Raw genomic sequence first — 19,479 nt, 5'->3', positions numbered from 1 at the left:
TCAAACTGTAAAATTCTATTCTGTTCTGTTGGAAATAGAAAAAATATTTTTTGGTGTTGGATAGTGTCAAAGATAAGCAAAGCTGGACACTAGTTATAGTGGTAAGGACAGATTTTAATCAGTAACATAGTTTTGCAGTAGGAAAAAGGATCCAGCAGGAACAAAATTCAACTTTGATTTGTACAGAGGTGACTGAGCATTTTTTTTTAAGATTTATTATTTATTTATTTATTTTATTTATTATTTTTGGCTCCATCGTGGTCTTAGTTGCCGCCCACGGGATCTTCGTTGAGGCATGCGGGCTTCTCTCTAGTTGTGGCGCACAAGCTCAGTAGTTGTGGTGTGTGGTCTTAGTTGCCCTGCGGCGTGTGGGATCTTAGTTCCCCAACCAGGGATCGAACACACGTCCCCTTTCTTGTAAGGCAGATTCTTTACTACTGGACCACCAGGGAAGTCCTGTGACCGAGCATTTTAAAGGGAAGATGAGGTAGTAAGGGGGTGGGCGTGCAGTCAGTGAAGTTTAGAAGTGAAAAATTACAAAATGCCGGAAGGGGTTGGTCCATGAGAAGCCCATCTGGGTTTGCTACCTGGTGCTTATTGGAGTTGGGCTTCCACCCACCACAGAGACTAGGAGACAGGAACCCTATCTTCAGGTGTTGTCTGGAACAAAAAGTAAATTAGTTTAGTAGCCTTGAGTTTTCTCAGGTAGGCATTTCAAGGAGGGCTAGGATCATCCTAGGGATACAGTCACGAGCTGTTAGAAATTAAGTTAGTATTTGTTCAAGTGTTTGTGTTTATTTAAGTGTTTGTTCAAGGCCAAGTTGAGGCCTAGTGGAGGAGTGGGCTCAGAGGAGCCTGGCTCGTTCAAGGAATAAGTCTTTGTCAGAAGTAAGTGGGAAGAAAGTAGAACAATTTTAGGCTCAAAGGCAAATCAGGAAGTTTTCTAACCTCCCCTTCAAAAACAGAGTTGGATAAATTCTCCCCACTACATCATCTTGGAGTACCACATAATGCAAAACAGTGGGCACTCTGATGAAAGAACAAAGCTGCATAGTCAGGAAAACATTAACAAAAGCTAATTATAGATTAAGAACAGTAACAGTAATAACTGGTATTTTGAGCAAACACAACTCATAGTGTATAATCAAAATACTTTTATTGACTGTAATGTTCCATCAACAGTTTATGCAGTTGGGTAAGATTTAACCTGTGCAACTGGAAGACTCTGGAAAGCCTCATGCCTTTTCTGATCACTCTTTAATAGTAGAAGTATTAGACACAGTCACAATTCAGTAATTTGCAAATGATATATCTGAGAAGTGGTTAATATCCAAAGTATCAAAGAACTCATACAGCTCAATATCAAAAAAATGCAGCAACCCCATTAAAAAATGGGCACAGGACCTGAATAGACACCTCCCCCACACACACCAAGAAGACATACAGATGGCCAACAGGTACATGAAAAGATGCTTAGCATCACTAATCATCAGGGAAATGCAAATCAAAATCACAATGAATGGCATCAAAAAGACAGTAAATAGCAAGTATTGGCAAGGATGTGGAGAAAAGGTAACCCTCCTGCACTGTTGGTGGGAATCTAAATTGACACAGCCACGATGGAAAACAGTATGGCAGTTCCCCCCAAATTAAAAATAGAACTACGACATGATCCATCAATTCCACTACTACGTATTTATCCAAAGAAAATGAAGACACTAATTCAAAAAAACATAGGCATCCCTATGTTCACTGCAGCATTATTTATAATCGCCAAGACATGGAAGCAATGTAAGTGTCCATCAATGGATGAATGGATAAAGAAGAGGTTGTATACACACACACACACACACACACACACACAAACACATATACAGGAATATTATTCAGCCATAAAAAGAGTAAAATGTTGCCATTTGAGAGCACATGGATGGACCTCGAGGGCATTACGCTAAGTGAAACAAGTCAGACAGAGAAAAACCAATACCATATGACCTCTCTTAAATTAAAAAACAAAACAAAATAAATACCAAGCTTACATATACAGAGAACACATTGGTGGTTGCCCCCAGGTGAGGTTGGGGGTGAGAGATGTGGGGGGAGGGGGTCAAAAGATAAAAAGAAGAAGTTGAAAACAACAGTTCTCACTTGGGCAGCACATATACTGAAATTGGAGCAGCAGGGAGCAGGTTAGCATGGGCCCCACACAAGCATGGCGTGCAGATTTGTGAAGTATTACACGTTGAAAAGAAAGGAACAGTGGTTTCCAGGAATTGGAGGAAAAGAGAAATGGGGAGTTATTATTTAATGGGTATAGAGTTTCAGCTTTGCAAGATGGAAAGAGCTCTGGAGATGGATGGTGGCGGTGATGGTTGCACAGCAATATGAATGTATTTATATCGCTGACCTGTACATTTTAAAATGGTTAAAATGATAAATTTTGTTACATATATTTTACCACAATAAAAAAATAACACCAACAATTTAAAAAAGAAACAAAGAACAAAGTATATACATATTTGTTTTGTCCTCTTTGTCCTGTGGGTGCTTTTCTCGATTTGTTGGGGGCACCTGTGTGACCCCTTTCTGACTGGGGCTTTCAGTCACTTGGCAGTGCTTTCTTTCCCTTTGGTCTTGGTCCTCCTTGGCCCAGCCCCTCTAAGACTTGCTCTGTTGGATTCCCATTGACCTCCCAAATGAATCCCTTGGATAAAAATCAAAACCACTCTGGTCTTAGTTTCTCCCCCATTTGGCCCACATCAAGTTCACAGAAATACTCTGTTGTCCTTTAGCTTGATAAGTTCTGGGAATGGAGACAGATTTCGAAACAAGTACTGCTTTGCTGCCAAAGCAGCTTTCTGGTTTCTCTGGACCCCTAGATTTCCTGGGCACTTGTCAACCAGTCCATTCCGTCTGCCATTCTTCTAACAAGTTTTCCATTTGGCCCTGCAGAAGCTCTGCTTTTTAAACTTGAAATATGGTAGGTGGCACCTCCCTTCCCTTTGGGTGGGTAGGTGGCAGAACTTAAAGCACAGGGTGTGCTCCCTCCCAAGTGGAATTGCCAGATAAAATACAGGATGCCCAGTTACATTTGAATTTCAGATAAACAACAAATACTTTTTTAGTACAGGTATGTCCCATGAAGTATTTCAGACATACTTATATGAAAAAGTTATATGTTGTTTATCTGAAATTCAAAGGTAACTGAGTAACCTGTATTTTCACTTGCTAATTCTGACCACCCTACACCCAAGAAACCTCTTCTCAAATCTTTCCCTTCCATATCGCTCTCCAGTGTTTTTATCCTCTAAGAGTGGGTGATAGGTTTTAAGAGATGTGAAACTCATTCTCTGGATTTCTTGACTCACTTTCGTTGAGTACCTTACTGGAGAATTCTCAGTCTATCGTGTGCTGGTGCATCAGCTGAAAGATAATTTAACAACTTCTTGCATTATTAGCAGCAGGCATTTTGCAGAGCATTGGAGATGGCAAACCTTTGTAGAAATGCTCTGGATATTTTAAATAAACTGAGCAGTCACACACAGAGACTATTTGAAATAGTCATATAGGGCTCTGACACAAAGAATTAGTGTCCAAGTAACAGCAGCCTAGCATAAGGACAGCATGGTACACAAAGAAGTAAATCAGCAGATGTTAAAATGAAAAAAAAAAAAAGATGAGGATTATAGAGCACACAGGAGCAGAGAACTCTGTAAGCTAAAAGTTGCTACCGTTTCCTTAAGGATAAGAAAATTAAAATTAGTATAAGAACATTGAACATCTACAGTTTTTGCGTATTAAGGTAATTTAATTTTATTTCCATTATGAATTATCAGTCATTTCTAATAAATCCTTTTTGTTGTTTCATAAAAAAACAAGTTAAAAAGCTCCTGCAGGTACTATTATGGATCTATATCTGGACCTGAACAGAGCAATCTACACCTTATGGACTAGTATTATATGGGCTCATTTCAGTTGGTGAAATTGTTTAAGGACCTCTGATACCAAATTGAGGTAATATGCTTAGTATGAACTCGCAGAAGGGATCTGACTCCAAGAAAGAATTCTAGTTTTGTTAGAAAATAAGACTCTTTGGGGGATTATGAAAAGATGGTGACCTATACACATAGGTCATTTAATACATTTACCAGTTCTTTGGGGATGGTTTTCTAGAGGTATGATTGCTGGGTGAAAGGGTAAATGCATGTGAAATTTTACTAAATGTTGCCAAATTCTACTCCATAGCTGTTGAAATGTATGAGTGCCTGTTTTCCTATTCTCACAACACAGCATATGGTAAGACTTTGGATTTTAGTTGGTCTTACAGTTTGTTCGAGTCTACTTTTGTATATTTATGCTTAAATTATTTATTTTATCTTTTTCCATTTTAATGGAATTTTCTCTTCCTTTGTATCTTCAAACTTTTATTTACATATATGAAGTTTCCAATTTTTCAATGCTACTTTAATATATTGCCATTTTACTATATTCACTTATTTGCAGTGGTTTTCCTTTGACTCTTAGGACTTTTCCAGATATTCAGTCATAATAGAGATTTTTTACTCTTCTATTGCAATTCAAATTTCCAAATATTTTATTTTGTCTAATTACATTAGCTAATATCTTCACTGCATTATTACATAGTAGTGCAGATAAAGGGTAAATTTGACTTGTCATTTAGTGAGACTGTCTTTACTATTTCCCTATTAGTTGGCTTTCAAAATGAGGTACATATTAAGAAAGGATCCATCATTTACTATTTACTATATGTTTTTGTCAAAGATGGGTGTTGCAGTTTGTCAAATGCCAGGTATCAAAATCAGACAGTGTATTACTAACACTGAACTACTCTTGCATGCCGAAAAATATTCCACTTAGTCATGGTATATTCTTTCTATTTAAATACAATTTTTATTGAAAAGTGAACAATTTATTAGGCACAGCTGATTGAGTTTTCACAAAGTAAACATTCATGTAACAGTATACCTATCAAGAAACAAAAATTACAAAACACCAGAAACTTCCTGCCACCTTCTAGTCACTACAGATGCACAACAGAATAACCATCATCATTCCTTCCAACACCATGGATTTGTTTATCATGCCCTTACTCCCTGGAGGCCCCCAAACTCAAGCCATCAATGGCTCAGCAGTGTTGCTTTCATCTAAGCTGCACTGGCAACAATAGTAGCCACTAGCCATGCAGAGCTATTTAAATTTAATTTAATTAGAATGAAAAACCAAATAAACTCAGAGAATAAGACTAATTAAAGCAAAATCAGGAATAAATAGTTAAGAAAAAGACAGTAATAACATCAATTAACAAACTGGTTGTTTGTGAAAAGTAATGAATTAGATGAATTATTGGCTAACTGATTCAAAGCAAAAAAGAAAAAAGAAAAAAAACAACACAAATACCTCACCATAGAAATGATAATGGGAAAATATCCACAAATACAGAGGAAAATAAAGGAATCACAGATTACTACTTTGTTCTTTTTTTTTTTTTTTTTTTTTTACAAGTAAGCTTGAATGTGTGGATCAAATAGAGGAGCTGTCTAGTAGAATTTAAATTACCAAAAATGATCTTAGAGGGAAATAGAAAACGTAAAACCTTAAAATTTTGCTCAAGCTTGATTAAAATATTAATTGAAACCATAGGACAGAAGTCACAATTTTATTCAGTAAAAAACCTTAGGAAGGAAAAGTAATAGCTAACCCAGTTGCTTCATAGAATATGAAGTCTAGGATAGTCTTTATTTTTTATTATAAATATAATAAACACATAAAATCAACAGTAATCACAGAGAAAAATGAGTGTGTGTTTGAAAAAGAAAAGGGAACATTCCACTTAAGTTATATTTCTACATAGTCCGTATCTTGGCAATAAAAGATTGAGTTCCTGTATAGCTTAGTTTATCATAAGAGCAAGACCTTGTTATTCTGCTCTTTAACCTAAAGTAATTTATTGCCATGACTTTAGTATGTGATCCTTAACTGAGGGGCTGTCATTACTGTAATCCTTTTCCTTCTTGTTAGAATAAATTGTATTTTTTTTTAAATGATGATTGTAGGAAATTTAATGTTATCACCTGTAGTGTAGGGTTAAATGGAGTCCCCCTGAAAGACGTGTTCTCATTGTGACACCCAGAACCTGTCTATGTGACCTTAGTTGGAAAAAGGGTCTTTACAGGTGCAGTGAAATTGAAGATTCTGAGGCGAGATCATCCTGGCTTATCTGCCTGGGCCCTAAATTCAATGACAAGTGTCCTTAACAAGAAACTGTAGGAACAGGGAAGGTTTTTCTCCTACAGCTTTCAGAGGGAGCACAACCTTGTCAATACCTTAATTTTGGACTTCTGAGCTCCAGGATTGAGAGAGAATTATTGTGTGGTTTTTTTTTGTTTTGTTTTTTTTTTTGTGGTACACGGGCCTCTCACTGTTGTGGCCTCTCCCATTGCGGAGCACAGGCTCCGGACGCACAGGCTCAGCGGCCATGGCTCACGGGCCCAGCTGCTCCACGGCATGTGGGATCTTCCCAGACCGGGGCACGAACCCGTGTCCCCTGCATTGGCAGGCAGACTCCCAACCACTGTGCCACCAGGGAAGCCTGTTTTTTTTTTTTTCAAGCCACTAATTTTGTAGTGATTTGTTATGGCAGCCCTTGGGAACTAATACATCACCCCTGTTGTAATGTTCACACTAATATTGTAATGATTACCTTGGTATCTGTCAGTTCATTTTATTTGTAACTCTCCACGATAGGTGTGGTATAAATTTACTTCCTTAAGAGAAAGGTTTAAAATATTTTGTCTTGGATTTCCTAGTAGAGGTCTATTTAAGAAAAAGAAATTAGTCATTCTAACAGATTCATTTTACACCCAAATGGAAAGCTTGTATTTTTTATTTTATTTTATTCATTTATTTCCAGTTTTATTGAGATATAATTGACATACAGAACATGTATAAGTTTAGGGTGTACAACATGATTTGACTTACATACATCATGAAATGATTACATCATCTCATGTAGGTACAACAAAGCTTGTATTTTTGACAAGTGAGATAAATTTGAAAACATTAGCGGAGCAGCAACCATGGAAGAAACGTGCCCACTCCCTGTGCCTCTTGCCATAATGTTGGGTTCAGAAAAGTTTACATTAAAATTTTTAGACCTTCAGGGGATACTAATTCCATAGCTGAATTATGTGATAGTAAAATTTGGTAGAGATAGAAGAAATATTTTTAATTATTATGATAAAAATAGTCTAACATTAAAGTAATAATAGTAGAAAGGACAATTATATAATTTTATAAATGCTTATGAAAATTTATGAGACTATAAAAGTAGGACATGTATAAAAAGAGTCCTTGTCCAAATTGTTTTAATAGTAGGACGTTTCAATACAAGCAAATACAAGAAAGCACTATTACTAGTTCAAAGGATAAAATAAAATACTGAGTACCTCAATTGAAGCCAAAACTGTGTTTATCAAATGTTAACAGCCTACCATAATTTTAAACGTTCAAAGTAGAAGTAAATGGTAATAGTAGCATCATGCCTTATGATACAGTAGTGGAGTCATTCCCACTAAAGTCATCACAATATTCTGGAAATTCTATCCAAAATGATTAGATGATACAAAGAAATGAGAAGTGTAAATGCTTGAAAGGGTGAGTGAGAAAATAAGAATATTTTAAGATGATACAGTTCTTTACATATAACATCAAGATAATCACTAATTTCCAAAAATGCCAATAGGTTTCCTACATATAAAATATATATAATAAAGAAAAGTATTCATTATTAAAGCAAAAAAGTAGTTGAAATGCATTGACAAAAGATCAGCATTTAATGTACAGAAATTATATATTGAAGAAATGCTTCAAATTATAGTGAGGGATATCAATATATACTTTAATAACTGGGAAAAGATTTCTATTTATGGCAATATGGTAGATCAGATTGATTATCTTGTTTAAAACATTTTTTCTAAAAATTTGCTTTTAAATGAATAACCTGGTTTTTAAAAAATGATCAGACTTCAAAAAAGACTGAAAGAGCTTCCCTGGTGGCGCAGTGGTTGAGAGTCCACCTGCTGATGCAGGGGATGCGGGTTTGTACCCCGGTCTGGGAGGATCCCACATGCCGCGGAGTGGCTGGGCCCGTGAGCCATGGCCGCTGAGCCTGCGCGTCCGGAGCCTGTGCTCCGCAATGGGAGAGGCCACAACAGTGAGAGGCCCGCGTACCACAAAAAAAAAAAAAAAAAAAAAAAAGACTGAAAATAGAATTTGGTAGTATTGAACATAGCTTTTGCTCCAAGGGAAACTGTTAAATAGTAGTTACCCTGAGCTTCTGTTCTGATGGTCAAACAAGATACTGAAGAGGGCATTTGGTGCCTAAGACTTGTGAAAGGTGGGGAATGCAATAGGCCTCTGTATAAAGCTGAAAATCTAAATGGATCTCTTGGGATCAAGAAATCAAATTACCTCACAGAAAGAGATGGCAAGAAAACTTGCCTGAGTTGACATTGGTACTAATGGAAAAAGAAATACATCTTCCCTGAGATGTTTTATTTGCTCACATCATTTTATGGCTTAAATTCACACTACCTGTTTCATCTGAGAGGCGTCAAGTGGAACTTTAAAGTGGTTGAAGTCATTAGGGCCCCAAGCTAACTGGCAGAAGCAAATGAAAATCTTTTTTGAAAAAAAAGAAAAAAGAAACCAAAGGTGTCCAATAATTCTCTCAGATAAAATTCTAAACAGTATACATTCACAGTCTATGGCCCTAAAACAGTGAGTCATCATAGGAATGTATCAATAAAGTCACAGTAACATACTCCACACCCACTAAAATGGCTAAAATTTAAGAGATTGACAATACCAAGTACTGATGAAAATGTAGAGTAACAAGAACTCTCATGGATTACTTGTATACGATAGTATAATTGCTTTGGTGAAATGCTTAACAATTAATTATAAAGTTAATATACACTTACTCTACAGCTGAGTAATTATTTGCCAAGGCAATTACCTAAGTGAAACATAAATATATGTCCACCAAAAAAAGACATATGTGAATGTTCATTTCAACTTTATTCATATTAGCCAAATCATGCAAAGAACCCAAATGTCTATCAACTGCTGAATGGATAAGCCATTTGTTGTACATTCGTAGAATGAAATAATGCTTGACAATAAAAAGGAACAAACTATTGATACAAGTAAAAACATGGGCTAAATAAATATTGAGGTACCCAGGCAATTATTGCTAGGCAGTGGATGTATTGGAGAGACTAAAAACAAACAACAAATTATGAGTTCACTTGGAAAGGTAATCTAAGCATATTTTACACTAAAAATAATTATACAAATAAGCAATTTGCTAAACAGCATATTTTCCATCTCATTTCTGATTTCAAAGCATAACTTCAAATATATGCAACTATAAATAGAAAGACGGATGGATAGATGGATAAATGGCTAGATAGATATGTTTAAAAATTGACAAAAGTCTGGAAAGGTAAGTATCAAACCTTTAACAGGAGATGTCTACTCTGGTTATGGGATTGTATAGAATTGATGAAGGAGTATATAAAAAGAGAACTTGCACTGTTAAATTTATAAGTAAGAAGAAAGTCTTCCGGTTCTGGATAATTGGTTTCCTTTGGTGTGAAATCTGAGTTGAGAGGCTGGCAGATATTCACACTGAAGTCAAGAAACAGGCTGCCTACGCAGGGAACTCTACTCAGTATTCTGTAATAACCTATATGGGTAAAGAATCTGAAAAAGAATGACTATATCCATGTGTATAACTGAATCACTTTGCTGTACACCTGAAACTAACAAAACATTGTAAATCAACTATAGTCCAATAAAATTTTTTGAAATGCTTGAAATAAATATGACAAAATTAATAGTTGATGATTCTGAGTTGTGGGAATATAGGTTTTCTATGTGTAATGTTTTAAATATCTAAAATAAAGAATAACAAGAAAAAAAGAAACAGGCTGCCTGTACCATAGGCAATATGATCAACATTATAGAGACTCAGAAGGGTCTGCAGTCAGCAAGAGCCAAGGGGTGCCCAGTTATCAGAAGAACCGAGGACATCAGCAGAAAATGCTATCAGAATACCTGAGATAGAACTGGGTCAATCAGTCGTACCCCCGGAGATGCTAGATATTAAACTTTCAAAAAATTCTAGTATATAAAAATCATCACATGAGGACCAAGTGGGTTTATCTCAGGACTGCAAAGTTAGTTTAACATTCAAAAAAATAAGTGTTATGTGGCCATGTTAACAACAACAAAAAAAGGAGAATTATAGATGCAGAAAATGAATTTGATAAAATCTAACGTGCAAACATTATAGAAACCTGAGGAAACTAGGAGTATAAGAGAATTACCTCGGACCTCCCTGGTGGCGCAGTGGTTGAGAATCTGCCTGCTAATGCAGGAGACATGGGTTTGAGCCCCGGTCTGGGAAGATCCCACATGCCGCGGAGCAGCTAGGCCCATGAGCCACAACTACTGAACCTGCACATCTGGAGGCTGTGCTTCGCAACAAGAGATGCCACGATAGTGAGAGGCCCGTGCGCCGCGATGAAGAGTGGCCTCCGCTTGCCGCAACTAGAGAAAGCCCATGCACATAAACGAAGACCCAACACAGCCAAAAATAAATAAATAAATAAAATTAAAAAAAAAAAAGAGTTACCTCAATCTGATAAAGGATATCTACCCCCAAAACCTACAGCTAACACTGAAGACTAGGGTGAAAGACTGAAGACTTTGACATTTTTTTGTTAAATGTTTAAAATTTTTATTTGGAGGTCTAAAAAGAAGCCTAGCAACCTTCTTCTCGTTTTTTAATCCACTATAATTCCTATTTGTCATTTATTTCAGGAAAAACATCAGAGAATGAAAGATCATATTTCATTTAATCTAAGACACAATCATTTTGTATCATACCATTATTTATTGTGCAATTAATAAAAAATTGCCAACTAATTGTCAGATGCCAACAATTATGAGAAACATTTTAATTTTTGAAATTTTAAAATGTGAGATAAAAGTTCATCTCAGAGTTAATGAAATGAGATACTTAGCAGAGAACATGTAAGATGCAATAAACATATTATGGAAATATAATACAAAAAGAATGAAAAAATACTTACTAGAACTGAAAATTTTTGAAGACTTTGCCCTTAAGATCAGGAGTAAGACAAGATGTCTATCCTTGCCACTTCTTTTCAACATTGTACTGGAGGCTCTAGCCAGGGCAATATGGCAAGGGGGAGAAAATAAAAGGTATTTAGATTGGGAAGGAATAGGTAAAACTACCTTTATTTGCATATGATGTTATCATATAAATTCTAATGAATCTATACACCAAAAAAACTATTAGAAATAATGAATTATGTAAGGTCACAGGAACAATGCCCATGTAGAAAATTAATGCATTTTCATATACTACAAAGAAAATTGAAACTAGAAATTCCCCTTTTTAGATCTTGAGCAAATATTGAACTTCTCTGAGTCAAGTTTCCTGACCTATGAAATGAAGGAGTCGGAGAAGATGGAATGATCTCAAAGGCTCCTTTTCACTTGATTCTCTAGTGTTTCACTACTCTGTAACTTCGTGAGATCAGAGATTCTGTTTTGATCATCATGTTATTTCACAGAGCCCAGAACTGTAGGTGTAAATACATTGTCTGTTGAATAATAAAAGAATGACACACTGGAATAAGCCACCAAGGAACAGGAATGAGACTCCACTTGTGCAGATGTTTTATGAAATAAGTAAAGAGCTGCCATCTGGAGAGCCTTGTAATTCGAAAGTCAGAGAGACTAAACTCTGTGGTCTTTTAAGGTTTCCTTTGGCTCTAGGAGTATATAATTCTTCCCATCTGAGAATATCCATCGTGATAATGAGCTGCCAATCAGAAAGCTGTTACTTACACTAACTTGAACGTTGCATTGCACTAGGCACTGTGCGGGAAGAACAGTAGACCATTCCCTGCCAGAGACCAAGAGTCAGAGGCAGAAACCAGAATGGAAATTATGTTCGATCTACAACAGAAGCTCAAGTGTTTGTAAAATTACCCTCTAACTTCTCTCTCTTTCCTAAAATTATGGGGAGCAAAGACCTTAGGCTGTAATAACTTCAAATCACAGAATACTTAACCTAGTTTAATATGCAATTGCCTTTGAACGTATCTGAGGTTTGCATGCTTCATTATTCTTTTGGCAACCAGGCTGTAAAAAAGTTGGCGTGTGTAAGCCTACAGAATGATCCCTGTTGGACTGTGTATTTTACCAAAGTTCTGCTTCATATCACCCCTGGGAGGCAGGTCAAAATTAAACTTTATCTTGGAAGCAAACACACACACACACACACACACACACACTCACTGAACTAAAACCAAGAATCTAAATAGTAGGCAACTGAGATTATTTCCCCTGAGCCAACATAGACTGAACTCAGAGCCAGGCAGCTCCAAAGGATCAGGTGTCAGGTGACCTCCGAATGAGTCAGTAAATGTGTGAGTGCTAGAACACAAGCAGAATTGGTGACCAGAACTCATTTCAGAGGGAGAACAGGGAACCAGGGGGAGTAACAAACATGTAATTTCAGACAAAAACTAATGGCCCCTAGATTCCAAATGTACTCACATAGTCAAAAGCACTTATTAGGGTAAAAAGATATTAAAATGGAAATATTTAGAAAGATGAAGAGTATGATCATAAAGCAACCTAATTTTTTTTCCTCCCACTGTCCATTTAAACCCCTTCTGTATGTGAATGAAAAAAAGGGAAAAGAATATATATAGAGAGAAGGAAGAGTTGGAGGAGGAGGGGAGGGTGGGGAGGTGGATTTATTTTAAGGCACTGACTCACATGATTGTGCAGGCTGGCAAGTCCAAGATCCAGAGAGCAAGCCAGCAGGCTGGAATTCAGATAAGACTCAGTCTGAAATCCTTTAGACAGGCCAGACAGGCTCAAAATACAGGCAGGGTTTCTGTGTTGTAACATTGGAGCCAAATTCCTTCTTCAGATAACCTGTCTTTGCTCTTAAGGCCTTTAACTGATTGGATGAGGCCCACCCACATGATGAAGGAGAGTCTGCTTTACTCAAAGTCCACTGATGTCAATGTTAGTCCCATCAAAAAATACCTTCACAGGGCTTCCCTGGTGGCGCAGTGGTTGAGAGTCTGCCTGCCGATGCAGGGGACACAGGTTCGTGCCCCGGTCCGGGAAGATCCCACATGCTGCAGAGCGGCTGGGCCCGTGAGCTATGGCTGCTGAGCCTGCTCGTCCGGAGCCTGTGCTCTGCAACGGGAGAGGCCACAACAGTGAGAGACCCGCGTACCGCAAAAAAAAAAAAAAAAACCTTCACAGCAACATCCAGACTGGTGTTTGACCAAACTGGGCACCATAGCCTAGCCAAGTTGACACATAAAATTAACTATCACAGTAGGTAATTCTCCCCCAGCCCCTTGGATGAAAATAAGAGTAATAATTATGCTTCTCTGCTTCCTCCTAGGAAATGAACAGTTCTCAAGTCATTTCAAGCCACAAAACAGTCTCAATTCAAGATTTAAAATAGTCTAAACATCCAGGTCCATATAAGGTTAAGCCTTCATCCCTCCATCAGCTCGGGTCTGCTTTGGGCAGGCTGCCTGTATTAGTGGTGGGAGAGGGAGTGTCTGCTTCTACAGGTCCTAGCCTAGTGCCTCGATTTTTCCTCCCTCATGCACTAGGCAGACTCTAGTTCTTCCAGGGTTGATATCAAAATGAGCAAGAGTCACTGATGCTGTCATGGACTGTTTGGTATTAGCGCTCTCTGGGCTTCAAAGAAATTTGAAGGTGACCTTTCTCTCAAGGGATGTTTTTGTCCACTTTTATAGACACATTCCACCCCCGTGTTGGGATGTCTCACTTGTCTTCCCTTGACACACGTACATAAATGTCTTTCCTCTGACTTAACACTGGTATCTCTTTCTCAGCTCCTAGGAACAAGCTGGTCCATCATCTTTATGTTGGTCACCCCATTCTTGCAGGCAGTCATGTTCTTTCTTTCACACGAGTCTCAGGTATGGATCTTGGTAAATACACAGGCATCAAGACCCTGATAAACTGGGATCCTGCACAAAATGCTGTACTAACTGTGCTCTCTTTTTAGAGCAGCTCATCAGGGATAGCTTCAGTCCACCAGATTTCAGAGACCTAAGTTGGCTGTCAGTCTCCTTCACCCTCTAAGCTTTCAGGGACACAAACTGAGGTCCTGGAATTGACCCATGAGGTCCCCTTCTCTTGTGCAGTTGACCCTTGAACAATATGGGTTTGAACTGCTTGGGTCCACTTATACATGGAGTTTTTCCAATAAATATGTACTGTGGTACTACATGATCTGTTGTTGGTTGAACCCCTGGATGCAGAACCACGAGTACTGTGGGAGGATTGTCAAGTCGTAGGTGGATTTTCAACTGCTCCAAGGATCTGAGTCCCTAATCCTCACATTGTTCAAGAGTCAACAGGACTGAATTTAGGGAAAACTCTCCCACCACTCCCTAAGGAAGGTGTGTTTCCTCTAAGGCTCCCCAACTACTGCCAGACCTGGGCTTTAAGCTTTCTCCCACTTGTCCCCCAAAGCTATCAAACTCAATTTAGGAGATATGTAAATATAGGTCAGAGGCAAGTTTGGTGTCCCCTTATGTCTCTTCTATGCATATAAAAATATTTTATGCAGGGTTTTTAGTTAGTTTTTGAAGGAGGAATTCTTCAAATAACCTAGCCTAACATCATTTCTAGAAGCTAAATTTGAAATTTTCCAATTCTCCAATATAACACGCCACCTTGGAATAAAACTGCTTACTTATCAAAATATAATTAAAGTAGTAACAACTGATGAAAATGATTATTTTAACTAAAAACCTTCTTAATCTTGTTCTACAGAATGACAATAGATGTGAAAGAAAAAAGGAGCGTGGTTTGTGGTCAAATAAATTTTGCAGATGCTGTAATAAACACTTCTGGACAGGTTTCCTCTGAACTTTAATATGCATACTTATGTAAAGGAGAGGCGTATATGTTGCTGTCCTTTCCGAACATATTTTAACACAAAATTTCTTTTATACTGTAGCATCTCCAAGGACTAGTGTTCCACAGCATGCACTTCAGAAAAAAAAAAAAATCCTAAAAACTAATAGGTGCAGATTTGGGAAGATATGGTCATATATGTGTATGATAATTTATTTTTCCCAATGTTTATGTACCTAACTTTGCCTGTTCTCAGCTTTTATAAAACCACTTTGTATCTTTTGCATATTGCAAAATGCTACTTGTTAAAAGATCAAAAAACAGACAATAACTATTATATTATTGGCTGTAAACTGATTTTTCTGTTTTCACGTTGATATTTAAGGACTCTTAAGAAATCTTGAGTAGATATGATTTCAAGATAAACATTGGCACACAGGATCTCTTAATGATTTTCTGATGAGTCCCTATGGATTCTTTCAGGACCCCTATTTTCACATTCAGTTCTCTCAAAGGTTGTAGTAACATACAAATATTTGCCCTGGCGGCTGGGGCTGGGGTGGGGGGGAATTGTGAGGTAATTCTGAGTTTAGAGAAGATAAATGTGAAGGAATACAAAAAATCAATGAGTTTTCGTAAGTTGAATTCTACATGAACTTTGTGAATCATTTGGATTGAAAGTGTGGCCCCCCTTCACTCTAGAATTAGTCCCAAGACTTATTACTAGCACTGCTTGACACTTTGTTAAATATTCGCCATAAATTCCTACTTTCATAGACAGTTTTAGTTTTAATTAGTTTGCACTGGTGTAGCGTTCCTTACAGAAGGAACGTCATTGTGGTTGGGATTATGGATGGATTTCTCGAGTAATGATGAAGGTTACTAACAAAAGACCATGCAAACTCACATCATCTCCTCCCATACTCCTAATATAGAACAGCAAAGAAGTTTAACTTCCCCATCTTATTTGTAGTTATTTTCTTAAATTGCATTATATTAAAAGAAAAAGCTATAAATTATTCATATATCTCTTACCTAATCCTGGATTACATTTCAAAATGATGTTAATCAACAGGCTATAGAAAATGGTACGATATTTATAGCAACATGGTAACCAACTTAATTAAGTAATATCAAAGACAAATTGAAATCTCTATATTCTTTCTCTTGATTCAGACAATTTTCTTCATGATATGATAACTCAGATGAAATTACATGGCTTGATTACTTTTTAAAGTGATTATTGAGTTCTCCAGATACTTATTGGTTCCTCAGGATCAGTTATCCACATTTATTAAGTGCTGTATCTAATTAGCAAATCTATTCCACTTACACTTTTTAAATCGCTCCATTGTTGGTCAAATTGCGTTTGAACGGTACCAGACTCCGTTATACAAAGTAATTTAGTTATAAATATGATTTTAGGTTTCCCTAATGGTGTTTCTCTGATTATACATGACAACTTGGATAGACTAGAGCCATTGTAAAGACTGGAGCTGCCATATCATTTTCCATGTTATGGAATCAGTCTGTATTCTTTATAAATGTGGATCCCAGCAGCAGGTTTAAACTTGATTTGTTGCATCATTGTTTATACTATAGGCAAACTCAAGTGAATAGCAGTACAATAATATCCATAGATCAATAGATGAAGAAAACCCATAAAATCCAGATTGTTTGATTATAGAACTAAGAGTTAAAAGAGACATCGATGATCTAGTACAACTTCTGACTAAGATAGAAATCTCCTCTGCTATGTACCAGATAGGGGATAGTTATTTTTTTATTTATACAAGTTCAACAATTAAAAAAAAGAAAATCACTTGCTAACAGGGAATCCCATTACAGTTCAAAGCATCAGAGAAGCATCACATCCTCGTGGTTAAGCCTATAGCCTATAGAGCCAGATTGTGTGTTGAAATACCATTTCTACTGTCTCCTTACTGGGAGGCTAAGTACATTTCATCACATCCCTGTACTTCAGATCTGTGATGTGGAAAGTAGATTTCTATAAAGATTAAATTCATTGAGACATACAGAGACATAGAGTTAATAATGTATAAACACACCTGGAAGAACTATTGGCATTAAACAATAATATTTTTTAGAAAATTATTCCACATATTAAACTAAACCTGTCTCCCAGTACCTTCCACTCATCAGTTCTAGCTCTGACTCTAAAAGTGCACAATGTGAAACATTCCCTCTTCTACATTTCCAGTCTTGGTCTTCCAGACTTCTTTTCTTCAGGCAGAGAGTTACCAAGTCTCTAATATACATGAATACTATCTTCAAGCCAGTGGAGGCCTAGGCTAAGATGCATGTGTTTCTTGATTTCTTTGCTGATTCATGGCACTCTACAATGATTTTTAAATTTTTTTTTTGAAATTGAGATGTAATTGACATATAACACTATATTAGTTTTGGGTATAAAACATAATGATTTGATATTTGTATGTATTGCAAAATGATCACCACAAAAGGTATAGTTAACAGCCATCACCACACACAGTTACAATGTTTTTTTCTTGGAATGAGCACTTTCAAGGTCTACTCTCTCAGCAATGTTTTTTTTTAATTAATTCTTTTTTATTGGAGTGTAGTTGATTTACAGTGTTGTGTTTCTGCTGTACAGCAAAGTGAGTCAGTTAATATATATACACTCTTTTTTCAGATTCTATTCCCATATAGGTCATTACAGAGTATTGAATAGAGTTCCCTGTGCTATATAGTAGGTTCTTATTCTCAGCAACTTTTAAATACATAATACAGTATTATTAACTATAGTCACCATGCTGTATGTTACATCCTCATGTCTTATTTATTTTATAAATGGGAGTTTTTACCTTTTGACCTCCTTCACCCACTTTGCCCACCGCCTACTGCCGCCGCCTGCTTCTGGCAACCAAAGAATCTGTTCTTTATGTCTGTAAGCTCACTTTGTTTTTGTTTAGATTCTACGTACATGTAAGATCGTACAGTATTTGTTTTTCTCTGTCTGATTTATTTCACTTACCACGATGCCCTTAAGGTCCACTCATTTGTCGCAAATAGCAAGATTTCCTTCTTTTTTATAATGCTGGATAATACTCATATATATATTATGTGTTCTCTATCTATTCATCCACTGATGAACGCTTAGGCTGCCACCACGTCTTTACCTTTGTAAAGAAGGCTGCAATGAATTGGGGGCACAACGATTGCTTTTAAAGAGCCTCAGCATGCCTCATATCCCTTCACAAACTTCACGTTCATTTTAGCAAAAACGTAACCACTAAATTTAGAACGAGGAAAGTATGTCACACGCCAAATAGAGGCACACACAATGTGTGCTTTGTTGCTGTGGCTGCTGGGACTAGAGACAGAGCACATCCTTCCAGAGCACCACTTCCCTCTGTGGGGCATCCTAAGGCTGCGGAAGAGCAACTGGATCAAAATACACAGTAAATATTTAGTCATCTTTTCACGTTCAGAATCTTTTCCATTTCCTCACGTACTTTTTTTTTTTTTTCGGTACGCGGGCCTCTCACTGCTGTGGCCTCTCCCGTTGCGGAGCACGGGCTCCGGACGTGCAGGCTCAGCGGCCATGGCTCACGGGCCCAGCCGCTCCGTGGCATGCGGTATCCTCCCGGACCGGGTCACGAACCCGTGTCCCCTGCATCGGCAGGTGGACTCTCAACCACTGCGCCACCAGGCAAGCCCCCTCCTGTACTTCTATCAAGCCTTCAAGAGGTCAAAGACACTTATCAGGAGGAAGATTACACAGAAGAAAATAATACGTATTACTCCTAAAAAGGTAGACCATAAAGCACATAGTGTCAACGATGGAGTGTGTTCTCAACATCGATACAGGCCCTTCGGTCCACAGATAACAATGGCCATCACATGGCCCTCTGCCATTTATCTATGCAACTTGGTTCAGATAATTCTGCATGATTACAAATTGCACAGGAGCCTTGTTACTACTCTTCTATTAATTCTAAGACCCGAAACAGGTTATTTAACTTCTTGTTGCCACTTCTAATGAATGATGTTTAAAAACAAGCCTGCTTACTTCACAGAATCGGGTTACCGTGAGACAAGAGAAACTTCGAAATATTGAAATCACTCTAAAAGTATAAAATTAAAAAATTTTCAGGATTGTTGCTACTGACAGTCCTGAGAAGATGCTGGGTACATTATCCGTTTTTATTATCCAGAATATTCGGGTATGCATAGTAGTTTCTTTCTAGAGCGTTCAGACACAGGATCTGTATCAAGTTTGTTCAGTTTTTCTCCAGCTGTGACTGACATTCATATATTGTTTTTCCAAATTTGGATTGAGTTCTCAGAGGCCAAGAACCAAGACTTCTCATCAGGGAACCTTCACAAAAGCAGATATTTAATAACAGTAATTAAATAAATGTGTGGCCCAAAGCATTAAAAAACAGTAAA

The 19,479-nt window shown here is 37.3% G+C and overlaps 1 long non-coding RNA gene across 1 annotated transcript in view; it reads left to right on the top strand.

The window, feature by feature from the left end:
* The first annotated feature begins 2,920 nt into the window (after window positions 1-2,920).
* The window catches only part of LOC309809171, a 193,395-nt gene continuing 176,836 nt past the window's right edge, over window positions 2,921-19,479 (top strand). Inside the window, exon 1 of the long non-coding RNA XR_014294827.1 lies at window positions 2,921-2,980. This is a non-coding gene — a long non-coding RNA (uncharacterized lncRNA). The remainder of the gene's footprint in view (window positions 2,981-19,479) is intronic.

This window comes from Mesoplodon mirus (assembly GCF_964341445.2).
Source record: "Mesoplodon mirus genome assembly, chromosome: 8".
In the NCBI taxonomy this organism is placed as follows: Eukaryota; Metazoa; Chordata; class Mammalia; order Artiodactyla; family Ziphiidae; genus Mesoplodon; species Mesoplodon mirus.
Note: the sequence above shows the minus strand (reverse complement) of the source record. Positions and strands in the feature narration are given on the sequence as shown.